This window comes from Vicugna pacos, chromosome 21 (assembly GCF_048564905.1).
Source record: "Vicugna pacos chromosome 21, VicPac4, whole genome shotgun sequence".
Lineage (NCBI taxonomy): Eukaryota > Metazoa > Chordata > Mammalia > Artiodactyla > Camelidae > Vicugna > Vicugna pacos.
The window spans coordinates 32,152,197-32,175,540 of NC_133007.1; the positions used below are offsets into that span (position 1 = coordinate 32,152,197).

At 59.7% G+C, this 23,344-nt stretch overlaps 1 protein-coding gene across 3 annotated transcripts in view; it reads left to right on the forward strand.

Moving 5' to 3' along the window:
* The window catches only part of ZNF469 (zinc finger protein 469), a 233,320-nt gene that overhangs the window by 118,067 nt on the left and 91,909 nt on the right, over positions 1-23,344 (forward strand). For all 3 annotated transcript variants that reach the window (XM_072946778.1, XM_072946779.1, XM_072946780.1), the window contains one exon: positions 2,504-2,604. The gene's annotated coding sequence lies outside the window, so the exon portion shown is untranslated. The remainder of the gene's footprint in view (positions 1-2,503; positions 2,605-23,344) is intronic.

Here is a 23,344-nt window from a genome sequence, read left to right on the forward strand (position 1 = left end):
GTGCCTGTGTGTGTCTGTTGTACTTGGGGCAAACTTTTTCTTTTTAATTGAAATAGAGTAGACTTACAGTGTTTCAGGTGTACAGAAAAGTGATTCAGTTACACGTATACATCAATTCTTTTTCAGATTCTTTCCCACTATCGGTTATTACAAGGTACTGAATACAGTTCCCTGCGCTGCACAGTAGGACCTTGTTGTTTATCCATTTTGTATACAGTAGTTAGTATCTGAAAATCCAAAACTCCTAATTTATCCCTCCCTCACTTGGCCTGGTAATCCTCATTTTGTTTTCAATGTCTGTGAATCTATTTCTATTTTGAAAATAAGCTCATTTGTATCACTTTTTGGATTCCACATATAAGTGGTATCATATGGTATCTGTCTTCCTTTTTCTGACTTATCTCACTTAGAGTGGCGATCTCTAGGTCCATCCATGTTGCTGCAGATAGCACTGTTTCATTCTTCTTATGGCCGAGTGGTCTTCCATTGCACAAATGTACTGCTGCTTCTTTCTCCAGTCGTCTGTCAGCGGACATGCAGGTGCTTCCATGTCTTCGCAACTATAAACGGTGCTGCTGTGAACTTGGGATGCACGTGTCTTCTCCACTTAGAGTTTTCATCTTTTCCGGATATATGCTCAGGAACGGGATTGCTGGATCACATGGTTACTCTATTTTTAGTTTTTTAAGGAACCTCCGGACTGTTCTCCATAGTGGCGGCACCAACTTACATTCCTACCAACAGCATAGGAGAGTTCCCTGCGTCAAAGTTTTAATAAAAAGAAGGGCTTTCTTAGAATGAAGGACTGGGGCTTCTGGAAGACTCACCGTGTGGCCTTCCCTAATCTCCACGGATCTTAAGAACACCCTCGCGGCCCACCTGGCCCACAGACCTGTGCTGGAGAAAGTTGGCCTTAGGGGTCCCACCCCCACCCCCACAGAGTCGGGCTCTTTCATGAACACGTTGCACACACACACGCACACCAGCTGTAAAGATTAAAAAGGAGCAAACATGCCCCTTAAAGAAAGCGTGAGTGTGAGGGGGGTCTTTGGAAGCCTGCCCGCCCTGCCCTGTCTGTGGGCCGAGAGATGAGGCCCCGGGGGTCCCACGGGCTGCGGCGACCTGGAAGCTGTTAATTACACCGCCAATGACACGGGACCTGCGGTGGATTTGGCCTCTGCAGGCAGTTGTTTTTTATGTTTTGCTGACAGTCCAAATGATTCTAGATAAACCGGGGAGTGGAAGGAGCCGGCCAGCACCTGGGGAGGGCAAACGCAGCTGGCTTTGTGAGAACACAGCTGTGACTGCCGAGTATGCTTTCTCAGTGTAAAACACCACCAGAGGGTAGGAAAACACGCCTTTTGGGGTGCACTCAGGTCCATGAGTTAGTTTGGATCGTGGGTGCTGGTGAAGGTGTGGAGAATCCAGACAGTCACCCAGGAAATCCATGGCGCCTGTGATTCCTGGTGGCGTGGCGTTCCTGGCGTGGCTGGCGGCTGGGGCCAGGGAGCTGGGGCCAGATCCTCTCACGCTTTGAGCATCTCACATCCTCACAATTTTATTCCTCTTTGTGACAATGCTGAGAGGGAGGCACAGCCTTTGTCATCGTGTCCTAAATGGACCAACCGAGGCGCCAGAAGGCAAGGCGAGTGGCCAGGCTCCCTCCGAAGTCGGCCCAGTGGCCGGGACGGAAACTCGTCTCTTGACTCCAAATTCAGTGCGATTTCTAAAGAGATGTTTGTCACAAGTGTTGTTCTTCCCTTCCCCCCAAACCTCCTGGGACGGTGGATGGGAATAGAAGTGTCCTGGCTGACACCCAGGTGCTCACCGTCCTCACTGTTCAGTGGAGAAGAGGTTGAGAGGGTTACCAGTCAGAGGACCAACTGAAAGGCCAGGCAGGGGACACGAGGAGGGGAGGGGGCCCGGCCACGAGCTGCTGGCTGGAAGGGCCAAAGGGAGACACCGAATCCTGGAGGAGGAGGACAAGCAGGGTGGGCGAAACAGCATCGGAAAGAGGAGGGCCCCCAGGACAGGGCACCCCCACCCCACCCCGGGCAGGGTGTGCCGTGGTGGCCTCAGCGGGCCCAGCATGGAGCAGCAGGGGGACGGATGTCCTTGGGGAGGGACAGTGGAGGTCACCCCTCCCCAGGGGACACCCCCTCTTCCCGGGATGTGGCGGTGACCATCAAGAACTCATTAAAATCTGCCCGTTGACTTGGAGGAATGTCTGGGGGTGGGGGAGGGGGGTGAGAGAAATAAGAAGGTGTGAGGGAAGCAAGGCTGTAGAAACCTCGTGCCTGCTGGTGACAGTTTAGGACCACGGACACGGGTGTGTGACCGCGGGAGCGTGGAGGGAGGCTGGCGGGCCTGGGATAGTGGGGTGCGCCCGGGGGTCAGTGAGCACGACCTCTTCCCACCCCACCCTCCGCGTTCAGGGCTCTGCGGACTGCGGCCTCTGGGACAAGCAGCGTGTCCCGTCTAAACGCTCATGTGTCATTCACAGAGTCAGCTGGTGGCCGCCAGAGAAAAGCGTGTGGAAGGGGAACCAGCGGGCAGACCCGAGCGTCCCGCCAGCAGAAGAGCACCTATGACCGGGCCGCTAAGGTAAGGGCAGCTTCCTCTATTCTCTAGGTTTGATTCGGCGCCGTGTGCTGTCTCGTCTCCCTCAGCTTCACTGTTGTGGTTACATCGCCAAGCCTGGTGCTGAGCTGCTATCAGAGCTGGGCTGGCACTGCACTGACGTGGGTCCAGTTGGTGTTCGGGTAGTTGTGGATGAAGAGATGTGATCCAGGCAGGAGTGGTTCTCTGAATGGACCGAGGGCGGGAAACTGTCTCCAGCTGGTCCAAGGCGTTCACTGGAAGCGGCTCAGGGGGCAGCACGGGCTCTGTCCCCGGGAGAGCGGGAGGCAGCGCTGGAGAGCATCGCGTGCCGTGCGCGCCTCAGGTCTGCACATCACTCTGCGCCCTGGGAGGAAAGTGGGGGCCACTCCAAGAGCTGAGCCTGGCGCTGGGTAGCAGCCGCCTGGTGCTGTGCGGGGAGGCCCCGGGCCATCTCTGGGCCTGGTGGGGAAGCCACAGCGGCCATGGAGAGGAGGGCCGCGTGAGGAGCGTGCGGCCCTCCATCCCCCCTGCCCAGCCCCCTTGGTGAGGGGCAATCTGATGCTGCCCTGCGGAGGGCGCTCGGGGACGTCTGGAGCCCACGCAGGGCAGAGCGAGCTCAGAGGCACGGCTGTCGCTGGGGAGCAGGGCCCACAGCCTGTCCCACCACGTGTCCACTCTCCAACCAGGCCCCTGTCCTCGCAGTGGCTTCGGTGACCGCCTGGGGGCCACGCAAACCGCGAGAACTGACCTGACCGTAAGCGTGTAAGGTCGCCCTGCTCGCAACAATCATCCCTGTTACGGGAAGCAGCCCGTCTCACACGCCCCGGGGACGGACACAGCTGTTCTCTGCATCTGTAAAACCTGCCCTTGGAAAGCAACTTCTGGGCTAGTTTCTGATGAGGTCTGCAGGGGAGCGAGTCCTCCCTGCGCGCACGCCCTCCCGGTAGCCCAAGAGCATGGTGGCTCAGGATGGGCGGAACCCAAAGTGTCCTGTTGTGTCGCCTGAAGAGAACTGCAGGGCCGTGCGATTCCGTCAGGAATGTGGCCAACCCGTTGCAGCACGAAACTTGCCAACCCGCTGCCCCGTTCCTGGTGATTCAGGACATGGCTGCACACATTGGTATTTTAGCCTTGACACTTATTGAGGCCACCGCTGGGTGAGCGGTGGGGGACTGAGTGGGAGGGGCCCGAGGAGATGATGGAGACGCTTCTGTCCTGACAGGGCTGGGTCGCACAGGGGCCGCCTTCGTCAAACCGCTCGACCAGCACGGTTAGGATGTGTGCACTGCACTGCATGGAAGTTTTCCCAGAAAAAAGTAAGCAAATGTTGAAGTCTGGTGAACGCAGTGACAGCTAAAGCATTCAGGGGTAGGGCACGTGGGTGCCTGCCGCTTCCTGTGAAATGCTTCAAGAAAACAAGACGGTGGTGAGCAGATGGAGGGGGGGAGGCAGACACGCCTGTGACAAGCAGGCAGCGCGGGCTGTGAGCAGTGTGGCCGAGGTGTGGGCCCAGGGGTGTTTGTGGCCACGTTCCTCCCGGTCGTCCGCACGTTTGGAAGTTTCCCTAATAAAATGTTGGAGAAAAATTCTGGGTAGAGGTGTTGAGGAGCCTGGTGTATCATTTTCTAGGCCTTTCTGTACTTGCAAAGTAGCTTATGACCCTCTGGGGTTCATAGGGTAGGTGGCTTCTCAAGGCACCTTTCCTGCCGGCCTGCCCGGGGAGGCACGGCCCCCTGTGTGCCCAGGTACGCAGGTTTCCTTTACGGTTTGTTGATGCCACTGGTGAGTGGGGTTCTGGGAGCCTTGGCGGGGGACGCTGACCCTGGCCAGGTGGTCCAGGCACGTGGACTCATGACCTTGAAATGCACCGTCCCTTCCTTTACGAGGTGGCTCTCCAGGCAGGCCCGCTTCCCTCGGGGAGAAGTGGGCGTTTCGTGCTGACTGGCGAGGCTTCGTCCTCCCTCTAATGACCGTCCGCAGCCTGAAGGGCTGCAAACCCCACGGGCCGGCCCAGGGAGGGAGGTGGAGGATAACAGGTACCGGTTCAGACCCACACTGGGATGAGGCCTGGAGCCCGGCCCCCAGCCCAGCGGCGGCGCGCTCCAGCTCCGGCCCTGGCCCTCTCCTGGCCTTGGGCGCGGGGAGCTGAACTCTGAGACTGTGGCGTCACGTGGCTGCCTTGCGGGGCCAGAGGGCCACATCTGCAGAAATGGTTCTGTTTCCTGATCTTCTTTTCTTTTGTTCCTTTCCCAAATTCAAAGAGGTTATTTTCAGCAAACCCAGAGGACAGCCTTATTCGGAGACTCTCACATCAGGAGGGTTGGTGGTTATGCCCACGGGACAGTGTGAGGCTGGTAGGCACAGAAGTGGGCTGGACCCCGACCTCCTGGTGTCAAGGCCAAGTGTCTCAGCCAGGTCAGCTTTGGTGACAGGTGACAGAAGGCCCACCTGAGGTGGCCTGGCCAGTAAGGGAGCTAATTGACCCACATGACTGACCCGCCCAGGTTCAGGTACTGTTGGATTCTAAGGCCAAGAGACGCCTTCGGGCTTTGGTTCTTTTTCACACGTCACCGTGACCCGAAGGCCAGTGGGGAGGGCCAGGCACCTGGCCCTGCCCCACCGCTGTGGCTGGGGTGGAGGCGCCGCCTGGCTGAGCTGCATCCGCGTGGGGTCCCCTTCGCTCACAGTGGGACTGAGCGCCCGGTGGGGCTGCAGCCACCAAAAGGGCCACAGCTGCAGATGTCCATAGCAAAGACTCCTAATCCAACAGACCCAGCACCTCCTGCTGCCTTGTGGGGGGCCCCGGCCTCAGGTATCACCCCCTGGGGACTCTCAGTCTGGAACGCCAGCATTTCGTTTCTCCTACTGACCGTCCACACTGCCTCATGCCTGGTGGTCCCGATCAGTCTGCCAGATGGAATTCTTTCCCTGGGAGGCCCAAGATCCTGGCATGGACAAACTTCTCCAAGTCCCAGGTCTCTCCAGCTGCTCCCACAGCAGCCCCGTCCATCCCCGCAGAGCCCTTCCTGGGCTAAGACTTGGGATTCAGCCCCGCCTCCCCGCCCAGTGGAATCACGTGCTCCCCAGAGTCCCCAGGCACCTGCCCTGGTTGCTGACACCTGCCGTCAGCAGAGGGCTCAGTCCCCAGGTGGCAGTCAGGGATCCTGCACCTGCATGTTTGCCGTGAGCTCACTCGGCTCTTCCTCCCCTTCCTTCCCCTGCGCGTCACACCTGTTGGTCCGCGGAGTTGGTGCCACATACTGTCCTCTGGCTGCTGGGCATGTGGGGGCTGATCTGGGCTGCAGGTGACAGCTTCCCTCTCCCCGCCCCTCCCCGCACTCACCTGGCCTGGACCTCTGCCCGGGCTTGGTCTCGAGCAGTTGTGGAGGGGATGTGATGTCAGTACCAGGGAGAAGCCACCGCTCAGTGGGGGCTGGACTGAACGGCGCCGGGGCCCAGGGGATCACTGTGAGCTCAGGAGGGATGAACACACGGCCTCTTGGGGCCCCGCGGACTGGGCTCTGGCCATCCCTTTCTGTTAAGGTGTGTTTGACGTGATCGAGAGGATGCTCAAAGCCTGGGGGAGCGATGGGCACAAGTGCCATTGCCCCGCCGAGGCCGGGCCGTCTCCGCCCGGCCCAGGCTTTGGGGCTGCCCCCTCCGCACCTCCCCTGGAGGCAGCTGGGTCCTCATGCTTTTCTCATTCCCTTGCTTTTCTCTGTGGTTTTTACCGTCTGCCTAGTGTCTCTAAACCCTGCAGCTGGCCTTGCTTGTTCCTGATTTTCATTCACAGGCTGTTAACCCGGGATGTGTATTTCACTCTGCGACTTGCTTTATTGCATCCAACATTCTGTTTCTTAGGTGCCTCGGGGTGATGCCCATGGCTGGGGGTCCTGTGTTCTCACTGCTGCGCAGCACCCCTGGGTGAATGCCCTCTCCTTGCCTTCCCTACTCTCCCTCCACGGACACAGGGAACCTCCAGTTTCACTGTAACCGGCAAAGTCTTCAGGAACACCTGAGCCCCCAGAGCGCAAAGGTTTCCCCGTGCAAACTGGCTCGTGGATGCTGTGCGTGGAGTTGTGCGCTACAACCTGCACGCGCTGGCCGAGCCAGGTGCTCCTGGGGGCTGCACTGCTGTCCCCCCCGCCCGGGGGGCTCCGCCCGCAGGCGAGGCCGTCACCTCTCACTTTTCATCTAGTTCATCCTGCCACCGCAGTTACAGGTTAGGTCTTGGAACAGCCCAGTGAGGTCCCCCTCCCCCCAGCTCGGTGGTCTTGCTGTGATTGCGCTCAGCCCTAGGCACTGACGCGGGGCCTTTGCCTGCAAGTCACCAGGGGCGTCCAGGCGTTGGTCCCTCTTGACGTGCCGTTTTAGGCACAGGCACTCACTGTCCATGGTAGGCCTCCAGCACTGGCCTCGTGGGGACCGTGGGTGCTGTACACCGTGACACCCTTTCTCCACTGCACGTCTTGTTGTGAGTGTCTTGGGTTCTCGGTTGCTTGGTTGTGGTTGGCTGGCTGGCTTTTCTGTGGGCTGATCACCAATTGGACCCCAAATTCCCTCCCACTCTCCTCCCAGTACTTTGGACACAGCAGGTAATCTGACCATCTCATCTCTGCGATGAAATCTTTTCTGGAGCCTTCTGCTGCTCCATCTGGACTGGACGTCCTCCGTGTCTGGTGGCCAGCTAGCTGCTGGGAGGCCCTTCCCTGTCTCCCCAGGCAGCGTCCCCCCCTTCCTCTTGTGTGGGGTCCTTTGATTCCAAGATCTGTGCCTTTCTCTTTCCTGGTTGACTCCCTTGTTTCCCTGAGGAGGCTTCTGAGAGAGGATGCCAGGGGGTACGTTAGTCGAGAATGCTTGTGTCTTAGGATGTCTTTGTCCTCTTCTGTTACCAGGCTCCTTGGGGACAGGACCTGTTTTGATTCATCGCCAGCACCTGTGTTCACTCCATTTCTCTTGCCTGAACATTATCTCTTTCCCTTCCACCCATGCAAATCGATCTTTAAGGCTGAACTCAATGGCCACCTCCTCCAGGAAGCCTTCCCAACCCCCTCAGTCCTGAGTGAGGTTTGATCCTTTGTCGTAACCCCATGATGCTGGTCCTCTGCATCACACCTTTGGCACTTCGCTCGTCCTATTCACTCATTAATTCAGCACCTGCTCCTTGAGCACCTAGAATGTGTGCTGGAGGACTTCACAAGGAATCTCAAACAGGCCCTGCCATCCAGGAGGGTCCTAGAATGTTGGCACAAGAAGGAACCCCCCAAGGCCACCCCAAAAAACCCCCTATGGTGTAGATAGACTGAGACCCCCCAGAGTCACAGGACTTCCAGGTCCAGCAAGGACCCAGCAGGTCCCCTGACCCCCGTTCTCCCTGTGAGAACAGCTCTCTGCAAAGAGCTGACAGGCGCATCACCCCCGCGCTGCAAGGGAGGAGTACTCTTTCACTTGTTCTGCAAATGGAGAAACCGAGGTAGAGAGAGACAAAATGTCCTGTGAGCGGTGGAGCTGGAGTCTTGCTCCAGGGGTTGGACTCCAAACACAGGCACCTGCAGGCGAGCGCATCCCCCTGGTCCGCGAGCCTCGGTCCACGTGCCCCAGGCCCACATGCCGCAGTCCTGTAACAGATGCTAGCAAGGCACAACCAGCAGATGTTCACTTAGGATCGTGGACCAAACATGGGACTTTCCAAGCGCGCGCCTGTTGCACGTATGCGGGGAGGGGATCCGTGCAGCTCTGCCCCGCTGGGAATAGCTGTTCCTGGACAAGAAAGACTCATTCAGAGCCCTGGACATTCCCGTGTGCCTGGAGCCTGGGGCTAGGTCAGAGCACGTGGAGACAGGCTGTGTCTGGGAGCTGCTTGGGAAAACTGGCTCCCAGTCGCAGCCGCAATGCCCTGACGGAGCTCAGGGGCAGCAGAGGTCTCGGGACGTGGGCCCCTGGGCGGGCAGCTCCGCCTAGAGGAACGAGGCAGTTACCGAGTCAGGAGCCACCGCCGCGGGCTTGTTTGCGCCAGCAGGAACCCACGTGTGCTCTGACTTCCTCTGCAGCTGAGGGATTTTCAGATGAAAGGCAAAACTTCCTGTGCCCTTGATCTCAAGGCTGTCTCCTGGATGCGTCCCACTTCCTCTTAAATGGCGCCCGCTGAGGGGACAGCGAGGCACGTTTTTTGCAGGACAGGAGTGGGCAGGGCCAGCCTCAGCCTCAGCCCGGCAGGTGATGACTTCTGGGACAGACTGGTCACCTCTCGCAGCACCGGGCTGTGACGGTTCGGGGCCACAGCTTCACGCAGTGAGCTGGTAGGACTCCATTCAAAGAGCCCTAGACGGCATCACGCTGAAGCTGTGAGTCATTCCCTCCCTGAGAGACTCCCCAGAACTCCAGGGCTCCTCCTCTCACAGAAAATTTACATATGTAAATGTCAGAGGTCTCGACCACCCAGCTATGAGCCCCCTGCATTCAGCAGAGCTGTTGCCCCCTTGTGGCCCCTCCCCACTCTGGGGGCTCGTGGGCTTGTCTCCCAGCTGTCTGCCCCACTCCCCACGCTGCAGCAGCCTCGGTGGGCGTTGATGTGCCCGGGCTGTGGGCCTCAAGTCCACAGAAAGGGAGGTTTGGGAACCAAGGCTTTTGTTCTAGAGTCTTCTAGAGTCTTCTAGAGTCTGGAGAAAGTGACCTGGTTCTGGGCACGGGGTCGCAGCGAAGAGCGAGGGAGGTGCAGTGCGTGTGTGGTGGGGCACGGGGCTGGGGTCAGGGCACGAGTCCAGGGGGCGTCCAGAGGCAGACATGGGCCCAGAAGGGAGCTTTTAAAGGACCCCCGGATGAGCCCGTGATGGGCGGAGCCGGTGGGTAGGCCTGACCCCAGGGGCTTTGCCCAGGCAGCGCTCTGTGGGGTCCCAGCAATAGGAACCATTTGTCTCCAACCAGGGAGGGCTGCTCCCAGGCACTGGTGCAGAGCGCTGGGTCCCGAGCGTGAGTCCCTGCCGCAAACCCACAGCTAGTAACCCAGTGTCCTAGGCCTCAGCGCTCCCGTCTGTGAAAGGGGCCCACAGAGCCCGCCCCTGCGGACCGGGTCAGGGAGCCCGTGGGCTCGCGCTTCACTGGAGAGCGTCGTGCAGAAAGCTAGACGTGCTGAGAGTCAGGGGCCAGGTCCTGTCACAACAAGGGCTTAGAAGAGGCGGGACAGGCGCTCTGCACCGGGGCGCACATGGGATGATGGGGAGATGAGCCCGCTGCCGCACCCCCCCGGGGCCGCAGGCGGGCAGCTCGTGTCTGCCACCGCCGGGGAGCCTCCCGCGCCCCCAGTCACTGCCCTCAGTCACTTGTCACGACATAAACTTCTTCTAGCTGACTTTGGTTTGCATTCAGTCTCCGCTGAACTTCAGTCCCCTGGTTGTGGGTCCTTTATCTGACACCCTCCCGCTAGACACTAGACACAGTCTTTCTGAGAGCGGTCCTGGCAGCTCCCACCAGATGTCCTCGGTGGGAGGCCCCAGAGTCTTCCTCATCCTTCGCACAGGGTGTGGAGGCCAAGCCTGTGACCTACCAGCAGCCGGAAACACGAACCCACTTCCCTTCCTTCCTCACGCACTGGCTGAGGCCTGCGGGCGGGGGGGGGCAGACTGGTGGATTAATTGATGGATTGAACAGTTGATTGATAAATTAATTGATAGATGGGTGGGTGGGTGGATGGACTTACTCAGTAAGCAGACAAGGGAGTGATTACCACCCCCTGCCGAGCGTCTGGCCTCTGTCCCAGCGTTCCTCCCACCTGAGGGCTCTGTGTGGCTGTTTCTCCCCCCGGGGACACTTCCCCCAGGTCTTCGTAAGGGTGCAGTGTGTTCTGCTCATCCTAGTTGGTCACCTTTTCTGGGCTCTTCCCTGACCTCCTAGGGAGACCAGTACTACACAAGCGACCCTGTAAATGAGTCTGCAGGGTGGATCGAGAGGAGGGTATGAAAGAGGAGACAGGGGCTCCTGGGAGCGGATGAATAGGGTGGTCAGGGAAGCCGCCTCTGAGTCCTGAAGCTGGAGTCAGGCCCAGTGAGGGACAGGTGAGCCCGGCGGAGGGAACAGCACCCGGGACGGCCCTGAGGCCTCAATCTGGACCAGGGAAAGCATTTGAGTGCCCTCCCTCCTTCCACAAATATTTGCCTAGTGCCGGCTTACTGGTTCCCATGACTTAGGCACGGGAGCGTGGTCTTCCGCAACGTGCTGCAGACCCCCTCATTCCACGCCCGTCGAGTGCTTCTGCCTGCGCTCTGCCGGGCTCGCGGCGCCTGCCTCTGGAACGCCCAGGCTCCTCGAGGACCCAGACAAGACCACACAAGTCTGCACCCCGGGGCAGTGCGCGCTTTGAAGGAAGAGGTCACCCATCCATAAAGCCTTTCGCATTAAAACTGCCCCCTTTCCCGGAGCATCCTGGGGTCCAGGCACTAAAAACAGACACACCTGCTTCCTGTGGGTGGACTGGAGCCCTCAGCCTGGGTCTCCTCCGTCTTGGTTGCCCAGTGTCAGGAAGTAGCTGTTCATTCAGTGGGAGAGGAAGAGGGCTGGATGGAGTGCATCTCCACCAAAGAAGGCCTTTGTGCAGGCCTCTCCGCCTGGGCCATCACAGAGAAGGCGGGAGTTACCTCCAAAGGGCAGGCACTGGTCTTTGTAAAACTGAAAAGGATTTTCCATCAAGCCTGGCCGTGCTCCTGGGCCATCCCGGGGCACAGTGACCAGTGACAGCTGCTGGATCCCAGGATCAGCAGGGCTGAGGGTCCGAGGAGGACGCTAGTGGCTTCAGCTGTGCCCTCTGCAAACAAATCGGGTTGCGTGGTGGTTCTGTGCAGAGCTGCTGTCTGAAAGCACCGGTGTGCGAGGGAGCTGTTGCCCAGCTGCCCTGTCAGTTCGCAGGTGAGATGCGGGGAGGGACCCGGACGACATCAGCAGGCCAGCCCTGTCCGTCCCCGTGCCAAGCGGCGCCGGAGGGCTGAGTCTGGAAGAGTCCTTCTCCTTCTGCACCCCCGGCTCCCACCGGCAGGTGTGGATGATGCTCGAACAAGCACAGGTCCCATCAGCCCAAGTCCTGCCACCTGCATCCAGGCGGCCCCAGGAATGAGGAGTCAGTGGGTGTGGGCAGCGCCGGCACCCACTCTGCTCCTGGGCAGTGTTGGACTGCGGGTCATGCCGCCCGGTGGGGCACCTGGGTTTGCTCGGCCTCGCCCCAGGCTCTGCTGTGCAGAGGACTGCCCCTGAGGGGTGGGAAGCCACCCCACCTGGCAGCGCCTCGTAAGGCCTCCTGTCCCTTTGCAGACCCTCCTCCAGCAGCAGGTCCGGAGAGCGGCCCTCGCAGACCCCGCATGTCGCAGTGGTCACGAGGTCACAGAGCAGGGCGTGGGCTGGAGACACCGGGGGTGGACTGGGGGTGCACAGGAAGGGTACCCCTGGGTAGCACGATGGCCTGGTGTGCCTGGTCCATGCTGCTGTTCTGAGACAGGGCCTTTTGGGGCCAGTTGGGTCACAGGCCATGGATCACCAAGGGATGTGTTGAACTGGCGTGTCCCTTGAACTCCCGAAAATGATTTCTCCAGGAGAGATCTGGAGCGAACACTGTCCGCTCCCCCTGCCCGTGGCCCCAGAGACCGTCTGGTCGTGTGGGGCCTGCACTTAGCTGGACCCCATCAGCCCCAGAAGTGTGGAGGCCATCTGCCGAAGAGGGGTCGGCGACGGGGCGGAGATCCCGGCGGGGCCGACAGCTGGTGGGCGGGCCACCCACAAGCTCTTCCACCGAGACAGCCTTCCATGCTTAGCAGGACCTCACGGGGTGGGGGTGGGGGGTCACACCTGTGTGACAGGCCCGTGCCAGCCCACACCCAGCTTCCCTGCCGTACCCCCCCTCCCTGTTTATGCCTTTCCTTGAGGCTTGAGCCTGCCTGACCAGTGATGCATGAAGGACTGGGGAGGAGGCACCAGCCCTGAACTGATGGGAGGAGGCAGGGGAGGACGGAGCCAGGACGGGGGCCAAGGACACCGGTCGTGCCGCCCGGAAACCAAGTCCTTCCTCACCCTTTCAGATTTGTCAACGGTCCAAGTCCTTTAAAACCACGACTACAGGTGTGACTCTACCCTCCCCTTGACCACCTCCCATCCTCAGCAGCCCACAGGGTGGGGGGAACACAGGGTTCCAAACCCCCAAGTTCCCACTCCTCGCCCTACGAGGCTTTGAGGATGGCGCCTCCAGGCCTGTGCTGTCCAGCCCAGAGGCGCACAGGAGGCCTCGTGAGAAGGGGGCTGAGCGCCGGGGACTAGGCAGGCTGGGGCAGGAGCTGGCCAAGGCTGCGCTGGAGGGAGGAGCGAGAATGAGAGGGGCCGGGCCCATGGCTCTGGACACCGTGAAATGCGGCGGTGTTTGCGATACGCTGAAAATGCGGGCGCGTGAGCAGAGGCCCCTGGGGCAGAGCAGGAGAGCTGCGTGCCTGGGCGGTGGCCAGACACAGCAGGGCCCACCCACCCCCGATGCGCCGGGCAGTCCCTGGGGCTCAGGGTGGGCTGTGTCCTGCCAGCTCTCACTGGGCTCCCCCTGGCCGAGCTGGAGGAGCAGGCTGGAGGCCTGCGTCACTCCCTCTGCAGGGACGCAGGCCAGCAGGATGCCCGCTGCGCGCTGCCCAAATTTTTCCACCAGGGCCCTGCACGCCCTGCTGGGGCTTCCTGCTTCTGGTTTGTGAGGCCAGTGCTGCCCGAGGTGCAGGGGCTGAGTCGGGGGCATTTGCATGAATGCTTTGACATCATCCCTCTGCCGGATTTCTCTCAGTGCGACTGAGGCTTTGATGGAGACAAGGCTGGGCACCCCAGCAGACAAGGATGGAGCAGGGCACGTCTCGGACACCCCGGAGCCCAGCCAGGAAGGCCCAGCTCCCAGAGGCCTGCTTATGCCGTCCGACCTTGGTTGTTTGACCTGGGAAAAGAAACTGGAATTTCTCTGCTCTCTGCGGTCAGATCAACTTCCCGCGGCCCCAGGTCACTGAGTTCAGTAAGGCAGATTCTGCTCCAGGAGCTGCTGGGTCTTGTAGCACATCCCTCGCTGTGCAATGTGGCCTGCACTCGGCGGGGCGGGGGTAGGGGGGAGGTGCTGGGTTTAGAGCTGGGAGACCCAGGTTCAGAGCCATGCAGGTCTTGGCTGGCCATCTTCATCCTCAGACCCGGTCGCTGGCGATGGGACGCCTTTGGTCCTTTGGTCGAGTGGGAAGCCATGCAGCGCCGCGGGGAATTTTGGTAGCACTTGGCCCTGCACTCGACGATGCTGCTGGGTTTTTTGTCCCAAAAAAGCCAGGGCCCTGCACCCAGCACAATGGAGTTACCCCCTCAAGGAGCTGTGCTCCGGGGTGCACAGGGAGCGCTGGTGGTCGGCCCCATGGGATCTGACGCTCACGAGGACTTCAGTCCCTTGGAGCAGGTGCGCCTGCAGTGGTCTGCCTTTTAAAACCCCAGTCCCGTGGGGCCTCCGTGGTGGGCCCCAAGGGGTCCACTCGGAGCAAAGCCGCTGGGAGCTTGCCTCACATGTGAGCGGCTGGGTGGTACTCAGAGAGGTGGGCTCGCTTTTCTCAGGAATAATCTTTCAGTTGAGAGCCCCCCTGTGTGCACAGCAGGACACCGAGGCTGGAGGAGGAAGACTACCTCAGAGCAGCTCCTTCCAGGAGCCTTTGGGCCCATGGGGACACAGACATCGCCCAGGATATGGGCAGATCGTTGCTTATAAATGGGGCCTGCATGGGGCACATGCACGGCTCTGCCATCAGAAGGAGACAGATGAGGTGTGGGTTGTGTTGGTGCGGGACCCCCCCGGGTGTCCCCAGCATGGGGCTGATGCAGCAGCTGCCCGTCTCCTCTGTCACCATGTCTCTGCACACCTTTTTGGTGGGTTGGCGGGAAGCAGGTGTCCCCCACTGCCTCCTGCCCCTCTGGGTCCCATGCAGGGCTTGTCACCCCAGGCCGCGGGCGAGCGAGGTGACTGTCAGGATGACAGTCTCTGACAGCTGGGCTACTCCCTGGCTCACCAGCGCTGCCTAGGCCCCCATCCTTATGGTGGCACTTGTGACGTGGGTGTGGCTGTGCCCACTTTAAAGATGAGGAGACTAAGGCTCAGAGAAGCCCGGGCGCCACCTCGGCAGGGCCGAGCTTGGTGAGACACAGGCCTTTCCAGGCAGCGCCCGTGGGCAGCAAAGCCTCTGCACACCTCGGTCGAGAGGGGCCCCGGCTTCCTGGGTGGTGGGCCTCGCTGCCAGGAAGTAGCAGACACCTGGAGAAGGTCAGAAGAGGCAGGGACAGGGGTCTGGCCACCTGTGATCGGACCCACGTCCTGGCCGCTGGCTCGGAGCCCAAGCTCTTACAAAACAGTGACAGAGGAGCCCAGACGGTATTAATGGTGAAAACATTTCATCTGTGAGTCTGGCTGACGGAGTCTCTCAGGATAAACTCAGTCCTTTTTTAAGAGCAAATATAGTTAAATGTGGTGCTTATGAAAAATCGATTTCTGTGGTTGCTTCCTTTGGCCGCGTGAGCGTGGCCCACCCCGCCTGGCCCCAGCCCTCCGCATAGGCCTCCTTCCCCTAAAGGAAACCGCGTCCCCACCCCCGCTGCTCACAGCCACTGTGCTCAAGTGGGTCTGTGGCAGGAGGGATGCGCCATCCGTCCTTCTGGAGGGGGAGACAGCGGGCAGGGCTGTGCAGACCGAGGCCCCCCCCCAGATGCTTGCAGGGCCGGGGGGTGAGAGTGAGCGGACGCTAGGACATTCAGAGGCGGACCTGTGCTCCCTCCCGCCAACTCACTGCCGCCTACTGCTTCTCGGGCTGCTGTTCTGCCCACTTTCCAAAGCCTGCTCCCAGTTGAATTCTGTGTTGCCAGGGCTGTTGGTGGCAGGAGGTGGGGGGCTCAGGACCCTCCGCCCGGGCTGCTGCCGGGCTGCCTCAAAGGGGAGGCTTAGCAGCGACCCCAGAAACTGCAGAAAAACAAATGATGCGGGAATGATCTGGAAACCAAACGTGCCTGCCCCCTCGGCCACCCACACTCTTGCTCCCAGCTTCGGCGTGGAAGGCCAGCCACTCAGCCTCTGCCCTTATGGTTAAACCTGAAGTCAGAGGCGAGTTTCCTCTTCCCTTGATCTCTGTCTGCCAGGTCAAAACTTCCATCCCTGGGGACTCTGGGCCTGATTCTGAAGCGTCAAACAGTGAGGATTTTGTGTTCGTAGGCTGTCATCATCGGAGAAGCCCAGAGCTGCCCTCTCGATGGGGCAGCCACTAGCCACGTGTGGCGGCTCATGGTTACGTGAGTCCCAGTGAAATAAAGGTCCCTGTCCTCAGTCACTATGGCCACCTTTCAAGAGCCTCATCGTGGAAGTTCTGCTGGGCAATAGGGCCTGTTGTTCTCCCTGCTCTGCACATCTCTGGGTGCCTCGAAGTCTCCTGAAGGCCTCAGACACCCACGCCTGGCACGCACAGGGCAGGCCACACCACAGGGGTGTCTGCAGGTCGGGGAAACGTGAGCACGCACAGTCACACACATGCACACAAGCTTGCATGAGTATACACATGCACATGCACACTCATACACATATGCACGCCTGCATTTGTGCATGTATGCACACAGGCACACACGAAAACCCACGATCTTTCACGTGCCTAGTAAGTGGTGTAACACGTGTTCATACACACGCTCACCCCGGGCTCTCCCCAGCGTGCACATGCACATTACACACCTTGGCTTCCACTCCCATATGGGAGCACCCGGGACACGGGGTTAGGTCTCCCAGCGGACCTGCCTGGCCTGAGGAAGGCACGTGGAGCCTTGAGTCCACAGCTGCGGGCTGCTCGGGGGCCCTTGGCCCATCGGGCATCCTCACACCCGCTGGGAGGACTCGTCTTCCTGTCTTCTCCTCAGATACAGGAGCTGCAGGGCTGCGTGCTGGGCCACACTCTGGCCTCTTTTGGGGGGTGGGAGGTCTCAGGCTGGCCTGTTGCCATCTGACCCCAGACCTGCAGTTGCTCCCTGTGGAGCAGACTTGCCACTCCTCCCTCCGGCTTGCAGGGCCTCTGGGTACCAGATGGTCACGCACAGCACCCAGCTCTCCCACCACCAGGCCTCACACACGCAGGGTGACGCCAGGACCCCGCCTGGGATCTTTGCTCCAGAAACGGGTTTTAAGAGCCTCTGGCTTTATTCTGTCTTCACTGTCTGCTGTAACCAAAGGGTGGTGAGAGGGGGAAAGAAGTGAGATCTTTTTCCAAACAGTTTTATTTAGTTACAATTCACATACCATAAAACTCACCCTTTTAAAGTGTACCATTCAGTGGGTTTTCATGTATTTACAGAGTTGTGCAACCGTCACCACTATGGAATTCCAGAACTTTCTGTCGCCCCCCCAAAAGACACCTCATAGCCTTTAGACCCTGCTCCTCCCCCTAGACCCCCACCCTAGCCTCTCTGTTTCCCAGGGTTTCCACATTTCACGTGAAAAGGACTCCTCTGGGGACTGGCTTCTTTCAGTCAGTGTAGTGTTTTCAAGTCTCCCGGGTTGTGGCCTGAGTCAGCGCGGTATTTACGCCGAGTAACCGTCACCTATGGCCCTGCCGCAGTGTGTTTATCCATTCGTCCGTGGATGGGTGGCTGCGTTGCGTCCACCCTCTGGCTATTGTGACCAGTGCTGCTGTGAGCATTCAAGTACATGCTTTTGTGTGGACGTAGGTCTTCATTTTTCTTGGGTAGATATCGAGGACCACAGGCTGACCCTCTGTTTCACATTTTGAGGAGCTGTCAGGCTGTGCTGCAAAGCAGCTGCCCCCTGTCACTCTCCCACCAGCAACCCCCGGGGTCCAGTTTTCCACATTCATGCCGACACTTGTGGTTTTCTGTTATTTCGATTCCAGCCGTCCTAGTGGGTGTGAGGTTGGGTCCCATTGTGGTTTTAACCTGCTTTTCCTTGACGACTGGACTGACGTCAAGTTCACAAGGTGCTGAGCGTCTTCTCCTGTGCTTATTAGCCGCGTGTTTATCTTCTTCAGAGAAACATCTGTTTGCCTATTTTTTCAATTGTATTTTTGCCTTTATTATTGAGTTGCAAGCATTCTTTGTATACTCCAGATCCAATCCCCTCGTCAGATACATGATTTGCAAAAAGTTCCTCCCTCTGGGAGGGGACCTCTCACCTCCTTGATAGTGTCTTTGGCAGCATGAAAATTTTCAGTTTGATGAAGTCCTGTTTATTTTTGCTTCGTCCTTGGTGCTTTTGGTTTCATGGCTAAGAAATCACTGCCTGACTCGAGGTTGTGAAGATTTACTCCTGTTCTCTTCTAAGAGCTTTATGGTTTTAGCTCTTGTATTTAGGTTGTTGACTCTTCTTGAGTTCGTTTTTGTGTGTGGTGTGAGGTAGGGATCCAACTTCATTCTCCCGCGTGTGGAGGTCCAGCTGTCCAGTTCCATTTGTTGTAAAAGTGATCCTCCCCCAGTGAGTCGCTTGACACCCTGTCGAAAACCAATTGACTGTGCACGTGCGGGTTTGCTCTGGCCTCTGAACTCTGCTCCATCCCGTTAATCTGCGTGCCTGTTCTTACGCCAGTGCCGCGTGACTTGGTCACTGTGCGGCTCCGAAGTTGGTTATGAAACGGGGGGCGTGATTTGCTCTCCTTTTTCAAGATGGTTGTGGCTATTCTGGGTCCCTGGCATTTCCATTTGAATTTTGGGCTCAACTTGGCAATTTTGGCAAAAAACAAAGTAAGACAGCCAGGATTATAAAAAGAATTACACTGAATCAGAAATTGGGGCTTCAAGACCATGTGGTTCTTTGGGTGGTCTTGAGGAGAGCAGAGGTGCTGGTCCTGCCTACCTCAGTGTTCTTAAACAGCACAACAGTGGTGAAGGGGTTAACCAGCCGGTCAACTGGTAAACCAGCTAATGCTCAGCCTGGGGCATGATGCTGGATGGCCCCCGTGGGTGTCACCTGAGGGTCTTTGATCTCGTGATGGTCATACCCACCATGAACCAGAGGCCAGGCCTCGCCCCCCGGGCTCTGCAAGTGGGCGAGGACTCTGGATGGAGTGACGCCCGTGTGTGGCAATGGATGAGTGTGTCAGTGGCTGCGTGATGCTGGCAGAGGCTGCCTCGTGGTTATGAGTGCCGGGGGTCAGGACAGGGTGGGGGTGTGAGGGTCTGCCTTGCTCTGTCCTAGGCTGACCAGGACTGACCGGGGACCTGGGCAGATGGGAGCGTGGTCAGTAGGGAGAAGAGGACGCAGGAAGGACAGTGGGGCTGGGGACATCCCTGTGCTGACCAACCGGAGCTAGGAATGCACCCCGGTGAGAAACAAAGACACATGCTGATCTTCAAACTTCAAACATGTCAAACAAACCTGACCCAGACAGGCCGTGGGCAGGTCACAGCATCCCTGGGGGAAGTCTCAGGGACTACGTCTGTGTCCCTGCAAGCCCCAAATCCATGGACAGCCTGGAACCTCTGGCAGGACCTGACGCTGCAGTCTCGAGGCAGAATTTCCTCATCTCTGGGAGGCCCTGGGTTTTGTTTTAAGGCCTTCACCTGGCTGGGTGAGGCCCACCGCATTGTGGAGGGCATCCCTTTTGCTTGGGGTCAACCGATTGTAGAGGTTAACACCATCTCCCACTTACCTCCACGGCAACGCCCAGACCAGCTTCTGACTGAATCACTCGGGACCACAGCCTGGCCCAGCTGATGCATAAACCTGATCATCACATCCTGTGGGCCAGGATGGAGTCCACAGGCCTGCAAGTCCCGGCCCCAGGGGGTGTTGGGCAGGAGGCGCCATAGGCCCCCTCGGACACTCCCCACGCCCTGGGCCTCTTCTCCCCAGCTTCCTGTGACGTTTCCCTGCACAGACGGGGCCATAGACTTGCAGAGGGGAGTCTCTGAGTCCCCACCCATCTCATCCAGGAGAACTGAGGCCCGAGGAGAGGAGGCTTGCCCAGCCCCACAGGCAGGCTCAGGCCACACAGCAGGGGGCGCGAGAGGCTAGCCGAGGGGGCGGCTGAGCACTCGCCGGCTTTGTTGGCATTTACCAACCCCCCACCCTGCCACCACATAGTCATTCTGGACACATTAGCCCTGACAGCTTCTTGGCCGGAGCTGCCCGCAGCTGCCCTCACAGATGGGGAATGCCAACTGCAATGTTCTCCATATCAGCAGTGGTACCTTGTGGTCTGGCCCCGGATGGCGGAAGTGCAGCCGGGCGGGGGAGGGCTGTGCAGAGGGCAGAGGCTGCCAACCCGGAGGGCCCTTGGGCCCACGGGGCCCAGTCAGCCCCTCTCTGCACAACCTCCCACCACCCCAGCTCTGTGGCATCAAGGTCAACCAAGCAGCCGCTGCCCCCACCCCTCAGGACAGGTGCGATGGGCCCGCACAGCCCAGGATGGGGTGGCTCAGACCCGCCCAGAACCAGGCGGCTCTGGGTATGCGGCCTCCAGGGCCTGGGGGGCCCGCTGGGTCCAGAGGAGCAAGCCGCAGCTCAGGGCTGGTTGTACCTCTGAGGTCCAGTAAATAGGATGCTGGGGGAGCACTTAGCAGGCACCCCTGGCCGCTGCCAGGCAGCGGAGCGGAAGCCTCGGTCTCCGTCCTTTGCGTGTGGGGACGGCGGTGGGTCAGAGCCGCCTTTCCTGGGCCCCTCTGTGCCAGCAGGTGCCAGGCTGCGGGGCCCCATCTCTGATTCCAGCCGCCTGTCCCCAGGCTCCCCGCGGGGCTCCGCGGAGATGGCCCTGAGTCCTTGTAAACGATGAAGTTCCAGTTCTTAGTTCCTTGTAAACTGTAAAGTGCTAAGCCACTGAGTGCCAAATCTCGTTTGTTGTTACAGTCGTGCCGGCTTCTCAGACGCACCCGCCACGCACGCTGGCCGGTCAGCGCCCCAGCCCCTGACCCCATCCAGGCCTCTCCATGGGTCAGCAGAGCCCTGCCACCACAGAGCCACGCTGGGGCCCAGGCCTCACCACTGCTGCCATAAATAGTGGCTGCTTAACCGGCACATTTGAAACGCTGGCACCGCATCCCCCGCCTCTGCTCCTTCTACTTTTGTGTTTGGAGGACCCCCGATATCCTGCAGCGGCCAGGCCGTCAGGTCAGCCCAGCAGGCCTTTGCGGTAGGGGAACACTGCCTTCTCACCCAGCCCTGAAACAGCAGACACAGAGCCAGGGCACCCAGGACCCGTGGGAGATCCAGTCGCTGGCTACCCTCTTAGAGAAGCGGGAGGTGGGTGGCGTGGAGGCATAGGGTACCCACGCGGGAGGCGGACATGCGGGGTCAGCACCCTGGGCAGCCCCGCCTGTACCCAGCCGAGGGGCCTGCTCTGCCCCAGACACCTGCCCACGTGCCCCCACACGGTCCCCCCACCATCCTGCAATGGGTGTTATTCCCACCTGACAGATGAGGCCAGTGAGGATCAGAGAGGGCAAGCAACCTGTCCCGCCGCACACAGCCAGCATGGTGGCCGGGACTGGCCCTCTGACCTTGGCACTGAGGGGTGTGCACCCTTTCATCTGCACTGCTTCTCTTTGCTCATAACAACCCCCCTGAAACTCAGTTCTTTATTCTCACAAATCTGCAGTCTGGGCAGGACTTGGGGGAGCAGCTCTCGTCTGTCCCTAGGCAGCAGCTGGGGCGGTGGGTGAGGCGTGGACAGTCCACCTGCACGCGGCACGCACACGCGGCGGGAGGGCGCATGGCATGGCTGTCCCGTTCCTTCTTCTCCCGGCGGGCCTCCAGCTGCTGCCCCGCTGCGGCCTCCTCACAGCATGGGGGCTGGGCCCAGGAAGGGTGGGTGGGAGTTGTCGGCTTCCTGAGGCCTGAGCTTCCTCAGCATCCCTCCTGCCACAGTCTCTTTGGGTCCAGAGGTCCAGGCAGAATGGGGGAGGAGGGCAGATGCACGGCTGACCCGCTGACTGCCCCGGCTCTCCAAGCACGGCCACCTGCCCTGGCAGCTGGGGGCAGCCTTGGCATCCTCTGCCCTATCCCACCCTTGGCAGAGCTCAGTCTGACGCTGTGGTGGCCCCACGTTTCCTCCCTGAGCCTCTTGTTAAGCAGGGATGTTTTCAGGGCTTGTCCCCACCCGGGGACCACCTGGGGGCAGTGGGGTGCAGGGCTGGGTGGAGGGCAGGGGACACGAAGCACCTCCAGCTGGGACCTGCCCCTGCAGCTCCTGCTACACACCCGAAGCAGCCTCTCTGCCCAGCAGGGCCTGAGCTCCCACTGCCAGCTGGTGCCAGCCCCCAGTGACCACCTGGGACACAGGCTACTGCGCCCACGTGTCAGCTCCTGTTCCCGTTAAGTCACTTGTCACCATCTAAACACTAGCAGAAGGTGTCGAGCCACAGCCTCCCACCCCCATCAGCTCCGCTCCAGCCGCCACCGAGAACAGCCCCTCCCAGGCCCAGGCAGCGCTGGCCAAGTGGACGTGCACTGCCCGGCTCCCCAGCCACGACCTCTGTGCCCTCGTGGTCTGTCCAGCACCCTGGGCCCTGGTCAGGCCGGTAAACAGCGACTTTCTGTTGATAAATAAGAACATTCTCCTTTCCATCTCTGTACGTGGCCTCCCTGCCCCACCCCCAGCCGTCCAGTGCCATCACCGCCGGCCACATGCGGCTCTTTAAACTTAAATTCACTAAAACGTGATAAAAGTGGGAGCTTTAGGGCCTTGGTGGCACCAGCCACATTCCAAGCAGTCGCCCGTGGCTGATGGCAACAGCGCTGACCAGTGTAGGCCTAGGACCTGCCCTGACCACAGGGGAGCGCAGCTCCACCCCCTCCCGCTCCCACTCGCCGTGTCACGCTGACCTCGATCCTCAGGTTCCAAGATGGGGAGGCAGGCCAGGGGCGCCCAGGCCTCACCTCTAGGAATCAGGATCCCTGGGGCTCAGACCCAGGTCGTCTCGCCAGGCCACGTGGGTCGGTTAGTGCCCATGCGGAGGTGCCTGTGGGGCCACAGAGGAGATGCAGGGCTGTCTCTGAAAACATCTTTATTTTCAGTTTAGTTCCAATCGGCAGAGGGTGCCCTTCCCCAGGGTCCAGGAGGCGGTGCGGCCCTGCCGTCGGCCACCAGGAGGCACTGCAGGCAGTGACGCCCCGCAGCCTTGGCCTGAAGGGACGGGGTCCCAGGTGCTGGAGCAGTCGTCACTGTGGGTGTGCCACGTTCTGTGTGCGCACCACGTCCTGATTTTAAAGATCATGCAGCGTGTTTTAAAAGTTTGACATTCTTATCCTGCCATTGACCGTTTGACCTTGGCTAAGCCCTGTGACTGCTCAGAGTCCACTTCCTTGCCTGTGAAATGGGGTTGGTGACAGTGCCTTCTTCACAGCCCCTAAAAAACTGTCCTTGGAGCCCCTAGTCCAGGGCCTGGCCCCACCAGTTAACAAAGATTCTGCTGCTGAAATAGAACTTTCGGCATTCCAGCACGAGCAGCAGGGGGTCGCTCTGCTAAGGAGGCCGGTGCAGCCAGAGGCTGATACGCGGAGGCAAGAGGTCCGGGACCCTGTGCTATTATGTCTTCAACGCAGGCTTTACCTCGCATCCTGAGGTAACTGCCTCAGCTCCAGCCATCACATCACTTCTCCATTCCCCCAAAGCTGGGGTGCAAGCAGGGAGGGCACCCTCTGCTGTCACACGCCTCACTTCTACACACTACGCAGAACTAGGCACACGCCACGCCGGGCTGCCTGGGAAACTGGGAGGCAGTTCAGAAAGAGAGCGTGGGC